Raw genomic sequence first — 16,150 nt, forward strand, 5'->3', positions numbered from 1 at the left:
GGATTTCACTGTTCTCGTGTATCAGGATTTTTCTGTTCCTCGTGTGTCAGGATTTTACTGTCCTCGTCTGTCAGGACAATACTGTTCCTCGTGTGTCAGGATTTTACTGTCCTTGTGTGTCAGGACAACACTGTTCATGTGTCAGGATTTTACTTTTCCATTTGTGCAGGCTCACACCTCACTTATCGCTGCTGAATATCCCCCAGCCATTGCCCCAGGTGTGGGAAAAAGGATTTTACTGTTCCTCGTGTGCCAGGAGCTTACTGTCCTCGTGTGTCAGGGTTTTACTGTTCCTCATGTGTCAGGATTTTACTCTCTTCTTGTGTCAGGATTTTACTGTTTCTCGTGTGTCAGGATTTTTCTGTTCCTCGTGTGTCAGGATTTCACTGTTCCTCATGTGCCAGGAGGGAGAACGAGCTCCGGATCGCTCCCCTGCGAGACGCAGGTTGGGCAATTAATTACACATATGCAATCAGCCGGGGGCATTGCAAACACAGACAGGAAGAAGTCATAGCTGCTCTTAATTTGCTCTAAGGGCACGGGGAAGTGAGCACAGGGAGCCTGAGCTGCTGGAGGAAGGGCCAGGCTGATCCATGGAGAGATTTCCAGAGCCCCTCTGGTGGCTCTCCCAGGTGCAGAGCACAAGTCCTGTTCGGGTGAGGGAATTCCACCAGCTCTAAGGAAGGAATGGATTCCATAGGAAGGGTTTCTGCTTGATTTCAGATTCTTCCAGAGTAGGGAAAAAAGTTTTCTGTCCCAGCCCCAACCCTGGCATTGCACAGGGACAGGGAAAGGCAGTGGATGAGCTGGATTAAGAGGATATGGTCCTATCAGGATTTCTTATCATTTCTCAGCCACAGATTATCTCCTCTGTAACAAATCTGAGAAAAAGGATTGTCTGAGTCTCTCTCTGGCTTTAGTGTAAAACTGGAAGAGCTGGCTGAAGTCACTGGGGGATTCAGTGCTAAGGAGGCAGACTTTGCACTGGAACAGCTCAGGAGCACTCCACATTCCCAGGATTGGAGCAAAAACAGCAACCCAGGGCTGCAGGACAGAACTGCATCGCTCCAGTCCTGGGGTCTGCAGCGGGGAGGTGTTTGCAAAAACTGTCACCAACAAAACTTCCATCAAAATAAAACCTCTTGAAAACCACCGAAGGTTTGTTGCTTAACCAAGCACACCTTTAAGGCAATAGTAATGATCTATTACACTTTCCACAGGTGCTTTTGAAATCATTAGTCACAAGTCATGGGGGAGAAACAACAGAGAAATGACTTGCCCCACCTTGTACACCAAAGTAAGGGCAAAGTCAGGAGCAGAACCCACTCCTGGTCATTGATCCCACTGTCCTGCACCTCTCTGATAGGGACAGCTGTTTGACACCCAGCAATCACAGGGATACACCTCCAGGAGTTCAAAAGGCACCTTTCCCTCCTTGATTGTGGGGAAATGTGCACGTGTGCCTGCTTCAGTGTGCAATAACACGTGTTCATGTGAGCAATGGAACACAAACCCTGTGAGGAACCCCTGAGGGAGCTGGGGGTGCTCAGCCTGGAGAAAAGGAGACTCAGGGGTGCCCCCATCACTCTCACAGCTCCTGAAAGGTGCCTGTGCTCAGCTGGGGCTGGGCTCTTTCTGCAGCAGCACTGACACAACCAGAGCACACAGCCTCAAGCTGCACCAAGGGAAATACAGGTTAAATATCAGGAAAAAGTTTTTTACAGAAAGAGTGATAAAGTTCTGCCCAGGGAGGTGGTGGATTCCCCATCCCTGGGTGTGTTTAACAAAGCCTGGATGTGGCACTGGGTGCCAGGGTTTAGTTGAGGTGTTGGGGCTGGGTTGGACTCGATGATCCTGAAGGTCTCTTCCAACCTGGTCATTCTGTGAATTCAATGTCCAGTCCTGTATTGGTGTCATTACAAGTGCAAAGGGTATCTGTGCCATCATCCCAAGGCTGCTGTGGTGGGAGCAGCTTGCTCAGAGTCGTGGCTGTTTGATCAGCTCCACTGCACAAACATAAACAGCAAATTGTGGGGCAGGCATCCCACTGCAGGGCCAAACAAACCATGAGACAAAAAATGGCTGAAGGGATAATTTTCTGAAATGCTCCCTGACAAAGAATCCTTTTCTTTGCCTGCCTAAGAATTGCCCAGAGAATCAGTGGCTTGGCTCAGAAGGGCAGGTTAATGTTTAACACAATGCAGAACCCTCAGGCTTCAAATAGGTAAGTCATTTAGAGCTTTTTTTTTTTCTCTTTGCTCTTTCATAAGTCACTGAGGGAATTTACTGTTCCTGAAAGCTCCAAAGGGATTTGGAGTCTGGCTCAGCCTGGCCGCAGCCCTGGCAGGCACTGTGTGAGCTTCACACATCCTGGCACCCAGCCCTGAACACCCCCCTGCCAAACACATCCCAGCCTGGCACTGGGGGGCCAGCACAGCCCTGGCAGAGCCACAGAGCTGGCCACTTGAAAGAGTGTTGGGGGGCAGGATGGTGGGGATGGATGGAGACGAGAGATCTCTGCAGCCAGGGCTGGAACTTGGGGTTCATTGCAAAGGGCCTGGGTGCAGGGCCCTGCTGGGAGCTGCCAGCCACAGCTCAGAGCAGGCCCAAAGAGGAAGAGAGAGAAGGCAAGAGCATGGTAAAGAGAGAATGAGAGAGTAAAAGAGAGGATCAGAGGGCAAGGTTCCTGTTACAATACAATAAATCTTCTTCTGGTTGTGGAATTTGGGGTTTATTGCAAAGGGCCTGGGTGCAGGGCCCTGCTGGGAGCTGCCAAACACAGCTCAGAGCAGGCTGAGAGAAGAGAGGGGGAGAGAGGGTGAGAGAGAGAGAGGATGATAAGGTAAGAGGGTAAGAGAGTGAGGTTCCCATTACAATACAATAAATCTTCTTCTGTATTGAATATTCTGATTCTCACTAACCAATCTAGTACAAGATACAAATCCTATAGCATTTACATACAGTCTATAAGAATCACTACATTACCATACTGTGTTACATTTTAAACCCTAAAAACTCCTCTTTGGGCCCCTTCTGCCAAGCTGTAGGGTCTGCTCTGACCCTTGGGCCTGTCTGCAAGCAGAGGGTGTTGTTCCATCAAAAGGGGATCACCTTCAGCTGGCCACACCATTGTTTTCCCATTGTTCAGTAACTGAGGTATCTCAAAGCTTGCTTTCATTTCAGTCTTGCTTATAATTTCTATATTCTCAAAATCTTTTGCCCGGCAATTACATTTATAAGGCTTTCCTGTTTCATCTTCCCCAACAGGCACCCTTCAGGGAGGCTGTGCTGGCCTTGCTTGTCCCCTCCTCAGTGTCCCCAGCTGCACACACAGCAGTGACCTGGGGAGGGATGAGCCTGGGCAGGCTGCTCTGAGCCCTGCAGTCCCTGGGGCTGCAGATGTTGCATCTCTGCAGCAGCTGCTGAGCCTGGCCCTGCTGTGGTGCTCCCAGCAGCTGGTTCTTCCTGCCACACCTGTGTTAGAGTTGTTGCAGAACAGAGACTGGACAAGGTTAAGAGAAAAAAAATGGGTATTTTAATATTTATATTATATTTTAAGAGAAAAAAATGGGTACATAATGTAAGGCACTCAAAGGCCTCACAGAGGCTGCACACAAGGTGGACAACGGTCGTGAGTTTTTCAGACAATTTTAAGTTTCTATTTATGTATCAGGGGTTAATCCTCCAATTACAGCTTGGAGTCCCATTCTCTCAGTTTGCACCCCCCAAAATTCACTTTTGTTTGTACTTTTCAGGGCTGAAGCTGTCCTTAAGTTTCAGGCCCAGAGGAATTGCTTTCTCTGACCAAAATGTGAAGGCCTAGCTGACACTTTATATGGAGTTTAGAGTTATGCACTAATGCAGTGCAGGATCTGAAAAATATAAAGGCTGAAATCTTAAGGCAGCAGCTGCAAGGGGTCTGTGCAGTGTCTCCCCAGCATCCCCCTCCAGGGAGCCACGTTCCCCAGCATGTGGGGGTCCTGCTTGCAGAAACACAATCTCCCAAACTAAACACAGCAGGGATCAGAGGAGGGGGAGACAAGCACTGCCAGCTCCACACCGTGGGCTGAGGCTGGAGCCAGAGGCCCAGGAAAGGGTCAGAGGGAGAGAGAGAACAGCAGAGGCAGCAGCACCCAGAAATGCACATTGCAGGGAGGAGGAAAGGGTACAAGCAAGGAAAGGATGAGCCCCATGGTAAAAAAAGCTGATTACAAGGACTCACACACATATCCTGAGACATTTGGGCATGCTGGGCTGTGTCACTGCCTCTCTGGCTGACTCATTCCATCTCTCTGACCAAGCTTCTCTCACACAAGAGGAGCAGGATGGAGCTTTCCCAGGGAGAGGCGTGCTGAGGCTCAGGGTTCCTGGGGTTTCAAGGCATTGGCTGTGGGCAGAAGTGGCTGTCATGGAGAGAACAGAACTCCCTGGGTGTCCAGCAAGAAGGAGAAGCAGGAATTTACACTGCAAAGACCTGTCCATGTGCAGCAGAGCAGACCTGAGCTTGGGGAACAGCAGACCTTGGAGAACAGCATCTCTGATACAGGGGTAGAACCTCAGGTGTCAGGACTATAAATCCCTCCATGTCCTTCTCCAGCTCTGTTTGTTTCACAAATGATCCTCCAAGCTCTTTTGTGACTCTTTTGTGGCTGTGATGCTGCAGAGGAGATGCAGAGGACTTTCCCACCCTGCTCTGCCCCAGCAACCCAGGGCTGGCAGGCAGCTGCCAAGCTGAGCAGGAGGGGAATGGTGGCACTGCACTCTGGCCTGGGGATCCCTGCAAAACCCAGCATGGAAAATTCCTGGATTCAAGGGAAGGGAAGCAGGAGACCACCACACAGGAGCTGAGACCTTGTGGGGTTTGGCTAAAACCTTGGAGTTGAGAGCTTGTGGGGTTTGGCTAAGACCTTGGCAGGTACCAAGGAGGGTTTTGGGCACTGCTGCTTGTGCACTGGGACTTGCCTCACCCCAGAATCCAAAAGTTGGGATTCACTAAGCCAGCAGAAAGGGCCAGGAGTTCATTTATCCCCCTGGATCTGCTGACTGCCACTGGAGGAGCTCTGTGCCTGGCTGCTGGTGGCCCAGCTCAGCCCTGCTCTGTGTCCTTTGCAGGGCACAATTCCTGCTGCTGCTGCCCAGGACAGGCAGATGTTTGTGACAAAGGACAAAAGCCTGGCAGAATCTGCCCTTCTCTCTGCCACCTTCTTGAGGAAATTAAACTCTTATGGCACCTCTGATGGCTCTCCCTGTCCCCTGCAGCCCCAGCAGAACATTCTCTCACACAATGCACCTCTTGTGCCAGTCAGTTAATCCATACAGTGCACTGCTTACTTACAGTCATTGCCCTCATTTAGTTATTAAAAAAAAAAAAAAAAAGCAAACACATATTTTCATTTTTAACAGCTCTGAGAAAGGGTTATCCAAACTGGGATTAAAACTCTGGGCTGTCTAACTTGTTACTGCCTAAACTTTTCAGCTGCAGGAATGTTGGCTGCTCTGAGCTCAGTGGAGCCTTATGAAAACATACCTGCCCAGATCTTGGAGAGGGAGATAGGAATCAGCCCCATGATCAAAGTCCCTGATAGCATTCCTGGATCATACAGGCTGCTCATGCAGAGCTCTGCAGGACTGATTGGCACTGACCTGGAACTGCTTTCTGCAGCACTTGGGGATAATCCAGTGGAATTCACATCCAAAAACCCTCCAAGCCCTGACTTCATCTGTAGGCACATATGAATCATGTGGCTGCTGTGCTGCAGCAGCCTGACTCTCAAGCTTGCAATTAGGAAATCAGGGGTAGGTTTGTGGAGTGCATTTGGGGTGACCTGCTCTTCATGAGCACCAAACCCCCTGAGCCATGGAGATGGGGAGGTGGGGTGTGTGAGAGAACAGCTCAGGTCCATGTGGATGGGGAATTGTGACGGTGTGCACAGGGGTCTTAGGATGAGGGAAGAGATGAGGATCTGACTCCATGTTTCAGAAGGCTTGGTTTATTATTTTATAATACATACTACATTAAAACTATACTAAAAGAAGAAAAAGTTTAATCAGAAGGCTGGCTAAGAATAGAATAGGAAAGAATGATAACAAAGGCTTGTGGCTGGACTCTGTCTGAGCTAGCTGGGCTGTGATTGGCCATTAATTAGAAACAACCAACATAGGCCAATCACAGACCCACCTGTTGCATTCCACAGCAGCAGATAATCATTGTTTATATTTTGCTCCTGAGGCCTCACAGCTTCTCAGGAGGAAAAATCATAAGGAAAGGATTTTTCATGAAAAGATGTCTGTGACAGGGAATAATCTCCTTCTGGAAATCACAGCTGAGATCTCAGCTAAATCTGTGTAACTTAACCCGTGAACAGGCCTATTTCCCTGTCCTCAATGTCACTGGGGACAGAGTGGCCACCTGTGAGCCCCTGTGTCCCCAAACCCAGCATGGCTAAACACAAACAGCAATGGCACAAGCCACCACCAGTGCTAAAACTTGCCATAGCCCAGCCCGCAGCTCTGAATCACATTTTCTTGCCACTGGCCAGGATTTCATGCAGCTCCCTCCCCTTCTTGCTCCACAGGAGGAAAACACAGATGTTCAGCCTGGCAGCATCAATCCACAATGCTCAGATGCAGGAGGCCAGGCAGCTGTGGTGACCTAAAGCCTCATCACTCTCCCTCTGCTTTTTCCAGAGGTTGATTCATTTGCTCAGGACACAGCCAGGCTCTCTGTGGTCTGAACTGCCTATGGTTGAGGTAAATGATTTAGCTGTGTTTCCTGTCTTTTTTCCATGTGACAACAAAGCACCAAAAACCCACAGCACCAAAGGATCATCATGTATGGTCAGGCTGCTCTCTTTGGGGTGATGGTTATGGTAGGGAAGAAAATAACTTAATGGAGCAATTACTCATATCAAATCAGCAGATTTTGTTCTTTTCTTCTGCCTTAATTATGAGGAACCAGGAAGAATGTCCAATTACTCAGGGCAGAATTTCATTACCAAAGAAGATAACATCTGCTCAACCACAAGGTACATCAGATGGCCATTTTCATAGAATGGCTAGGGAAGAGAATACTTCAGCCTGAAATTAAAGTTGAAGAGGGCATTAACAGACAAGAAAATAAAAATTAAAGGCAGTAGTCAAAGCCCATTGAATGGAAGGAAAATCCCTGAATGTAAGGGAAGTCTGAATGAAAGGTCATAAGTGTTTTTTGTTTTCAATAGCTCCAGTTTCTGAAAACAAAACTCTTCAAGGTGGCTCATGAGCTGACCCACATGAATACATCCCCCACCCCCTCCAAGAGTCATTGTAAAATCCCTGATCTGCTTTCAGAACTGCCAGCTAAGCACTTCAGAACCTAACTGCAAGTTTGAAAAACAAAAGCAGGTCAAAGTCAAACTCTCAAACCCCTCACAGCTTAATCCATTTTTCACAAATAAAGAACCCTGGTTTATGGCTTTTATGGTCTGAATTCGAGTTGAAACTACAGGAATTAAGCAACAACCTCAGCTTTGTGTTAGTTATGTCCTTCCAAAGTGATACAGAAGGGATATGGATCTTGATTGCCACTAAGTGAGAGGATCCCTAATTTTCATGCAGCATCACACCTAACCCAGGGCAGGGCCTTCCCCAGTGCCTGAATCCCCAGGTGCATTTTCACAATTGCAATTTACAGAAGTGAACATGCACCCCTAGGGAAGGGGGAAAGGGGAGCAGAGGCACAGTGCTGGAGCCCAGAAAAGCCAGAAGATGTGAAGTAGAGGCACCACACTGTATCACTGTTAAAAATGAAGGGATGGGACAATTTTTGGGCTAAGAACAATTTCTTGCTCAGATAAACATCAGTCTCAGAGGCTGTGAGATTTTAGAGGAGCAAGCAGTTGGCCATAGCTCAAAGTGGTCACAAGTTTCTACATTACAAGGCAATATAGAACTTTCTAGACTAATGAACAGTTGCCACAAGGTGTATTTTGCTTTTCTAACCTGTCACCTTTATTTAATTTTGTTGCACTGTGGATACTTTTGCCCAATGGGCTTCTGTCTCACATGTACACATATGCTTCTATTAAAACTTCTAAACTCTCAGCTACTCTATACAACCACACCCTTACATTAGAAACCCTTCACCATCTTATAAAAACAAATTCTCATTTATTTAGGGCATAGTCTTACAACTATAGAAACATAAGTTTATGATTTTTCTGCTTGATGGCTGTATGTTGTATTTTTACATCAATCTAAGCTTGCTCCAAGGCAGTAGATCAAATCCTTGAGTGTCTGTGGAAGTTTTTGTGATTCCCATAACACCCTCCTGAGCTCCTCAGCAGCACCAAGCAGTCTGGCTGCAGGCTGAGCACTTGCCCACAAGCCAGGCACCGCTGCTGGGCTGCTCCTGTGCCCGTGCAGAGACACCCCTGGCTGGGCAGGGAATGGCACAGCCATGCTGCAGGCTGTGCTCAGTGTGCCACGATTTCCATATCCAGCCCTGAACGCAGCTCCCAGCCCTGTGAGAGTGATTCAGAGCCTATTCCTACCTGCATGACCTTACATGTTTGTCTGTCTGCAAGGCAGAGGCACGAGGTGCCCCTTCCCCCGGCAGCTCTTGATGGAAAAGCAGCCCCAAATGCAGAGGGGGCTCTGCCTTGCCTCTCCCCGGGAAAACACTGGACTGCAGCCATGGGGCCTGCCAGAACTGGGAAAGGGGAGCAAGGAACTGGAAAATAAAATCAGCAATTAAAGAGCCCACTGAAAATGTGAATAAGGGAAAACCACTGAAGGATCAACCAGAGTCTGCCTATAATCACTAGCAAAGCAATTACAGAATTAGGGATGATTTGTAGCAGACTGAAGAGCTGGATACTTGGCACGTGCTATGGAAAAGCTGCAAGGAGGGAATTCTGTGTGCTGGCACCAGGCTCAGAAGCCACAAGTGATGCAGCCTCAGCAGTTCTGTCCTTTACAGAGCAAACTGAGCAGCATTTGGATGTCTTTTCCTATAGCTCTCAGCTTCCAGCTATAATTTTGGTCCAGCCATGGATTCCAAGTTTTAAAAATCAAAACAAACAAAATTTAGTTATGCAGAAGGTTGAAAAAATATGAGGCATGATTAATAATAGCCACTGTTTCCTCAGTGCTGTAACACAGAGCAGCTTCCAGCCAGCACTGGCAGCTCTTTTGGGAGGAAATTACCATTGTCCAACTTTACAGGTGGGGAAACTGAGACACAAAAGGGCTGCAGAAAGCAGCTGGTTTAGCCCAGCTTTAGAGTTGTAGTCCTAGGCTTTTATTCTACATAAAACTCTGAATATTCCTGGAAACTGGGGCAGGTTGATCTGTGATTCACTGTCACCCAGCATCAGCCTTCACTTGTGTCTCTGCCTTGCTTGCTAAGGACATAATTTCACTGTTATTTTCTCTTTTCTTGCACAGGCAAAGCTTCATTTCCCATTGCTCTTTATCTTCCATCTATGTCATTTACTCCAGAATTTCAAAGGATCATTTTGCCATCAGCCAGCAGCAGCTGAAATACCTGCCCAAGATTTAGGAGAGCAGAGAAATAAAACCCAAACTCATTTCCAATCCACTCACACATGAACAACAAACCCCAAACAGACAAGTCCAAGACTTCCAAACTAGCTGGGTACAAATTCCTTTGGAAAGCTCCAGAAAGCTCCTGGGGAATCTCCCACTGACAGTGGAAGGAGCAAATCTAAAAGACAGAGGAGTTGCAACAGGCAGTGGCTTTAAGGGTAAAAATCAGCTTCATTTGCAGCTCTGCTGTGCCAGTAAGGAAGCAGCCAGGGCTGCCTTCACACCCAGCTCAGGGTGATCAATCACCATGAATCATCCCTTGAGAGAGGAGCAGGGAGGTGATTTAAACACTGAAACATGCCTGCTGCTGTTCAGCAGGTACCTGCATGACTGGGCTGACAGACCCACCTCAGGGACTTCAAAGAGCCTGGGGAGGCACAGGGAGGCTGCAGGAGCTCATCTCCAATCCATGCTCCTGCCCAGAGCCCCACAGGGAACAATCCCAGCCTTGCTGCTGGAGAAGCACCTTAGAGCCTGAATATGTATTTTCATCTTCTGTGTTTCTTTAAAATATCCTCAGCTTTACAAACTCTGTTTTGGGTGGGGTTTTGTTTTTTGTTTCTGTTTTGGGGGTTTTTGGTTTGTTTGGTTGGTTGGTTGGTTGGTTTGGGGTTTTTTTGTGCTGGCACTTACATGGTTCAGACAGGCCCTGTAAGGCAGCACCAGAGAGGGAGAGAGAAAATATAGGACACAAAAAGGCAAAACTGCCTCTCCCCTCACTGAAGACACAGCAAACAGAGCTGGGGTTTGAGTCCAGCTCTGTACAAACATCTCCAATCCATGCTCCTGCTCAGAGCCCCCACAGGGGACAATCCCAGCCTTGCTACTGGAGAAGCACCTTAGAGCCTGAATATGTATTTTCATCTTATGTGTTTTATTTAATATCCTCAGCTTTACAAACTGTGGGGGTTTTTGGTTTGGGGTTCTTTTTTTTGGGGGGGAGGGTTGGGTTTTTGGGGGTTTTTTGGGATTTTTTGTGCTGACAGTCACGTGGTGCAGACAGGCCCTGTAAGGCAGCAGCAGAGAGGAAGACAGAAAATACAGGACACAAAAAAGCAAAGCTGCCTCTTTCTCACTGAGGGCACAGCATTAAAGACAACTGAGCAAACAGAGCTGGGGTTTGAGTCCAGTTCTGTACAAACTAGCAGGGACTGCAAAATGATGCAGGGAAATCACTGCCCAAAACAACAGAGGGCCGTGGTGTCAGCCCAGCCTCTCAGCCCTGCCAAGACAAGCCAAGCAGCATCAGAGGCTGCTGCCAGGGTTTTGGGGGGCTTTGAGGAGTCAGCTGGGGCTCAGGCTGGGGCATGAATGGTTTCCCAACAGAAATGATTCAGAGTCTGGAGCAGTTTCAGGAGGAGCTGGCTGGTGCCAGGAGCTTTGTGAATGTAGCAGCAAGGAATGCTTCCTCCCTCCTCATCCCCCTCTGCTCCCGGGACCAGGCAGAGCAGAACCACTCAGAAAAAGTGGTTTGTGATCCAGAAACCCCAGGGGGATCTGGCCTCCATTCCCACACGGGCTGTGGAGGGAAGCTCCATGGAGTAGCTGCAGACACAGTCACCTGCTGGGAGGGTCGAGGCTCCAAAAAACCCTCACCTCACCCGTGGCCAAAGGCAAACAGCTCTGCTCTGAGGAGAGGGGAAACAGGAACTGTAAAAGGGGTATTACAAGCCTCAGTGCAAAAGCCTTCCTGCTGTTGCTGTGTTTAACAACTCGTATTCCAGAGGAGCAGGGACTGAGAGCAGTCACACCCCTGGAGGGTTCCATCCCCTGCCAGCCCCCAGCCTGCACAGCTGCTGCCTCACCCCCCTGTGGCCCTGGCTGATGGATTAATTGTCACTCAGGTGGCTGTTCCTGCCCTGCCCTCCCCTGGCTCAGGTGCTGTCCCACTGGCACAGCCCCTGCTCAGTGTTATAGTGATTTTCCAAGAGCTTTAACCCATTCACTCTGCAGCCAGCATCACAGGCAGCTCCTTCTCCAGTGAGGTCCTTGTGTGTGCTGAAGTTAGCTACAAACATCCTCTTTTTGCCTTCCCTTTCCGTTTTTCCTTTCCTTTCCGTTTTTCCTTTCCTTTCCTTTCCTTTCCTTTCCTTCCTTTTCCTTTCCTTTCCTTTCTTTCCTTTCCTTTCCTTTCCTTTCCTTTCCATTTTCCTTTCCTTTCCTTTCCATCTTTCCTTTCCTTTCCTTTCCTTTCCTTTCCTTTCCTTTCCTTTCCTTCCTTTCCTTTCTTTCCTTTTCCTTTCTCTTTCCTTCTTCCTTTCCTTTCTTTCTTCCTTTCCTTTCCTTTCCTTTCCTTTCCTTTCCTTTTCTTTCCTTTCCTTTCCTTTCCTCAGAAAGTAACTAGAGGTGCATCCACCTGGCCATGGTTTTTTTAGCCACCACCTCTGAACAGAGAACAGAAAATTCATAGTACTCAGAATTCTGAGGATAAACTCTGCCTGTAAGCACTGTTTTGGAGAGGAGAAAAGCAGTGGAAAGTAACAGTTCAACTAAACTGCTCCAGGATTCAGCTTCAGGATAGTTTTATGCAAAAATACCTCACATTTCAATATTTGCTCACTGATCTGAGAGCTGGTGGATTCAGCTCTCCTTACTTCCCCCTTCAGGCAGCTCACAGAAGAAAAAAAATGGATGTATTAGGTAAATAATTCTTCTTGAAGCAGATTCGGATCTCCCAGGTCATCTCCACAGGCCATCTGCAGAAACCAAACCCTTCATGTCTTTCATGTACTTTTTGGTCTTCGTGGCCAAAGGAGTTTTCCCAAGGAGTCAGACCTAAGGTTGTTGATTTTGACACAAAATACAGCTTTTGTGCAGGAATTTTAGCAGTCACAAGGTGGAGCTGTTCCCGATTGTATTTCCCTTTCTGTAGGGTTTTTTTATCACGAAGATACGATGGGGAAGGCAGCCAGCAGCGTGGTGCTGTCTTTGGAGAGGTCGAGCATAAATCAGTCTGATCACTGTCTGAACAGAGCCATTCTCCAGCCAATGCTTCCAAGCCACGCACAGAGAGAAGAACACACAACTACAAACACATTTCTCCTTCCATTAAAGCCAAAACCATTTTTATAATAATTATTACTAGCAGCACACCACCAGTGCCTCACAGCCCACCATTCTGATTCTGGAATTAGAGGCTGTTGATACCCACAGCCCCTCAGCAGCATGGTTCCAACCTGGAGGAGAAAGATCTGTCTTGCTGCTGAACATGCCATTTCATTGGCACTTCAACTTATCTAACCATAACAGCAGCTTGGCCAATGACAAATTACACTGTTTATACAATTAACAGTCCTGGGTGAGCATATCTCTTCCAAGAAACCACGAGCACTTACAAAGCTGTCTTTTTACAGCAAGGAAGAAAGCCAATGCAAAAGCTGAGCATGTGGCTGCCAGTTATAATTGAAATCATTTAATAATTCATGCCTCATTACCTTGCCACATGGCAGCTCAAAGACCATCTCCTAATCCTTTAACCCTTCTCTCCTGCGTCCTTTGTTGGGTTTCTTGGTTTAATCAGTGAAGAAACAAAATGGGGAATGCTCATCAGTACTTGCCCATGGGGACAAAACCCAATGGGGGCTGGTGAGGCTAAGCTCTTAATCCCCTTCCTCCTGCCCTCCTTGCTTTCCTGATTTCATCTCTCACTGCCAGCTGAATCACTAAAGAAATTAATAAACCATCTATTAGATATGCCAGCTGTTGGCTGAAGCTGGAACTGCTTTATGCCATGTCTTGGTGCAGCACTAAGGACAAGGGCAGCTCTTGTTATTCAGCAGCTTTACATGGCCAGGTGAGAATTGATGGAAGCAATTGTGTCCTTTATCCTCTGATATCTCCCAGGGTTTTTCCAGCTTTGAGTTGTCCTCTGGGTAGTCAGTCCCACAGCCAGGCCCTTTCTCCTTAGCAGAATTGCAATTTGAAGGTCAGGATACCACAACATTATTTTTTAGTGGTTTTGAAGCTTTCTTGTTGCCCTCTTGGCCATGGTGGGAGAGAACACCTGATATCTATTTACTCTTCCAGTACTACGTGGGCAGACTGCAAACAATAAAGTCAGATCTAATGTTATTTATGGCTGCAAGTATGGTCCTGTTCTCTCATGAAAAGGAAATAACCTTGTAAAAACACATTCATTTCAAGCACAGTGTGTATTTACACACAGGAAGGGTCCCTCCTTCACCAGTTTAACTCAATGTGCATGAGGGAAACCAAACCATGCACACACAAACATGCACCAGCATGTGCAAAGTAAGAGTGCTAGCAGGAGGTTTCAACAGCAGCAGACCATCATTCTATCATTTCTAATTATTACTCAATATGTTCCAGCAGGCAGGCACACAGAGCTGGAGATAAACCCAGCCTAGGGAAAGCTGCAGCACAGGAACAGCACCAGCTCTGTGCTGCTGTCACCTCTCCTGCAGCATGAGGTGGAGCCCTGAGCCCCCAGCATGGCCAAACCCCATTTCCTGATGAAAAGCTCTTCCATGCTCCAGCTCCCACCTGCATTCCACACATAATATTAAAATTCAATAATACTAATATTAATATTCAATAAAATAAATATTCAATTATATTCAATAATATTCACAAAATACAAAATATTATTTTAAGAATATTTTTTTATCGTTTTGTTAATTGATTTTTGTAGGTACGGGAGTAGGTAAGGTATTGTTATAACTAGGATGATAATAAATATATCTATAGATAATATATATATAATATATATACCTTTATTTTTTATTATGGTGCAATGTTCAATTTATTGAGTAGATTATTTAATCATGTTTTATTATTAGTTGTGATTTCATTTATATATTTTAATTGTTTGTTTTTATCAATTAATAATTTTAATCAATTAATATTTTTGAATTATTAGATAGGTCTATGTAATACACTTTATTAAAATCTTCATATTTATGTTTATGTATTAGTAAAAGAAAATGTATTGTTGTTTTGTTTTGTAGAGTTGTTTTATATTTTTGATATTGCTTAATAAATTTTTATTATTATTTGGTTAATAAATTATTCTTATTGGTTAATAAATTATTATTTTATATTGGCTAACAAATTCTTATTATTGGTTAATAAGTTATTTTATATTGGTTAGGAAGTTATTTAATGTTAGAGAAGTAGCTCAGAAGAGCTGCTGGCAGGGGTGGAGAGAGCCCTCAGGCTGCAGCTGCAGGAAGTTTCTGTGCCCACTGCTTTTGAGTTGGTGCCTTGGAGAACAGCACAGGGTCACCTTGGGGAACCTTTCAAACACACACAGAAGTCAAGCCTGAGGGGATGGAAACCTGCCCAGCTCCAGTGGCATTAGAAAAGGAGGTTTATCCTGTTTTTTTATTCTGTCACAAAGGTTTTTCTGTTGAACACAGAGCCTTTCCCACTCTCCCTGCATCACTCAGCTGCTCTCTGTATGAAGTGCTTATCAGAGGAGCTGCTGTGCCTGTGGATGCTCTGGATCAGAGGTGTGGGGAGTTCCCCGTGCCTTTTCCCAGGATGGATCAACACCTAGCAAGAAAAGGGATCTTTGCAGGGAATTTATTAGGCAGCCTGAGCAGCACTCCAGAAGCTGCATGTTATCTTTGAAGGCCTGAAATAAAATCTATTGACAGATCACTCTAGCTGCAGGGAGAGGACAGAGGTGATCAAACACAGGTTTCCTTCAGGGATAAGCTCTGAGGCAAAGCTCTCTCCACTTAACAGAGAAAAGAGCACAATGAGTGTGACTCATGGCAGAGCTTTGTGGGTGATACGCTGCCCACACTCAGCTGATGAGGCCACTTCAACTATCCTGTCCCATCCAACATGTCATGCTGCTCTTAAATGTTGCAGAACCAAGGTGCCCATGTGGGTTTTTGCCCTCAGAATGCCAATAAAATCCTTAATTCCCCTTTTCTATCACTACTTACATTAACAAGCACTGCCCAGTGACAAAAAATGTTAAGGTTTTCAAGTACCATCAAATTGGATTTTCCAGTTTGTAGGAGAGGAAAAGTAAAGGTCACAGTGATCATTACAGCTGTCTCCTTATTCAAAGCAGAGCACTTTAGAGAAGAGTTTGGCCTCACTTCTAATCAGTATTCAGTACTGAAGAGCTTGGGGCTCTTTGGTCTGGGCAAAGGGCCAGAGAGTGACTGAAAAGAAAAAGTAAGCAAAGTCTACTCTAATATCACTGAGCAAACCAGGTGAAATACAAAAAACTGAATCCATTAAAGCACAAAGCTCTAATTCAGTTTTCTGAATTTCAGTTTCTTTCCCTGTAACAAGATTAGGAATTACAGTAAAACAAGCAAGACATTGATTTTGAGTTTGGTATTTAAGGAGGATAAAAATGGTGCCTTGGAGCAAACACTGCCAACATGCAGCAGAACTCAAATGATCAGAACAGAGCTGTGGATCACGGATGGAATCAGAGCAGAAGTCCAAGAATTTGCCACAGCCGTGTTCTGGACTGCTCTGAAACATTACCTACTCCCAAATTCATCCTCTCTGAGAGCTGGCTGCTGATCCCCTCTCAGTTCCCAGGCACACTGCACCCTTCAGTCTCCATCCAGCT

Source organism: Ammospiza caudacuta, chromosome 19, assembly GCF_027887145.1.
Source record: "Ammospiza caudacuta isolate bAmmCau1 chromosome 19, bAmmCau1.pri, whole genome shotgun sequence".
Classification (NCBI taxonomy): Eukaryota; Metazoa; Chordata; class Aves; order Passeriformes; family Passerellidae; genus Ammospiza; species Ammospiza caudacuta.